The sequence below is a fragment of the Brassica oleracea genome, chromosome C3 (assembly GCF_000695525.1).
Source record: "Brassica oleracea var. oleracea cultivar TO1000 chromosome C3, BOL, whole genome shotgun sequence".
In the NCBI taxonomy this organism is placed as follows: domain Eukaryota; kingdom Viridiplantae; phylum Streptophyta; class Magnoliopsida; order Brassicales; family Brassicaceae; genus Brassica; species Brassica oleracea.
In genome coordinates, this window is record NC_027750.1 from 17,370,497 (window position 1) to 17,371,844 (window position 1,348).

Here is a 1,348-nt window from a genome sequence, read left to right on the forward strand (position 1 = left end):
TCCTGATTCTCCTTATTCTCTTCACCAGTAACCATATCCGCCTTTGTTCCATCCACATTCATAGTCATCTCAAGGCTGCTATACTTGTTCGATAGTGCAATATTCGCGGTCTCCTTGATAATAGAGGTCTCATGAAGACTCTTCTTAGTTACCTCACCTGGTTCTCGTATCGCAATACCCACCTGCCTCGACTCTTGCGTTCCTCTTCTCACTCCCTTTACTTGAGTAAACCCATCCTCCTGCGGAGAGATTTGTTTAGGTACCGATGTAGGGAGTACTGACGTCTCCGTCTGTAATGCCATATTAGCCACTCTCTCCGCAATAGTTTTTGGACACCCATGGACTAGATGTCCGTATATTCCACATTTAAAACAGATTTCAGATAGCCCTTCATACGCTACAAAGTATCTCTCACCATTAATTAGCACTGTCCCTTTCAATGGCTTTGCTAAGTTGACTTCGACACAAATTCTTGCAAACCTTGCTCTCTCAAAGTTCAACGTGGTTATGTCTACCCGAACTGGCTTCCCCAAACCCTTAGCAATCCCCATCAGGATCGACCGGTGATAGAAGTTCACTGGGATATTTGTTAGTCTAACCCAGACCGGCGTTGTAGCAATGTCATCTCTTAAGGGATCAAATTCTGGTGACCAAGCCCTCACCATGAGATAACTACCGAAGACTCTCCATGGGCCTCCTGTCAGCGCCGCCATATATTCATCCTCCTTTTCGAAACGGACCATGAAAAACTGCCGGGGCAGGTCCATGACGTACATTGCTCCCTTCGGATTCCATAACTCCCGTAACTTCCTACTCAAGGCAGATATCGCAACACTCCTTCCCAGAACCCTAACGATCATGCACTGTTTCCACATCCCATTCATCGCTTCCAGCACCTCTGTCTCAATCATGATAGACGGTTCACCATCTTCTCCATTAGGGAACTCCACTCAAAGTCTCTCCGTAATAAAGTCATCATCGATCAGTTTCTCCGGAACCGGCATCCCTCCCTCGCTCGTCCCCGCTACCTTGGATGCATACGAGGGCACGCAGTCTGGTGGAGCCCCTGGTGGTCTTGCTCTCTCTCCCACATCCATCATGGTCGCATCTCGATCTCCTGACTCTGAAACCCTAGTTTCGCCAATCGCCAAAACCCTAACGCCGCTCATCTATATTAGGTGGCGTTGAAGCTTAGCTTTGTATATCTTCTTATGCTCAAGTGATTATAAATAACCCCTATTATAGCAACCAAATAAAACCCTCTTAACATTTTAGTAAAACCTATAATTGTTTATTGTCCTTAAAACAACCTATAACCTTTTAAATATGTACTTACGTTTTGTCTATA

The 1,348-nt window shown here is 45.5% G+C and overlaps 1 pseudogene; it reads right to left on the bottom strand.

Annotated features, from left to right (window-relative positions):
• Positions 1-1,100, bottom strand: part of LOC106330008 — a 3,610-nt pseudogene extending 2,510 nt beyond the window's left edge.
• Between the last annotated feature and the right edge of the window lie 248 nt (positions 1,101-1,348).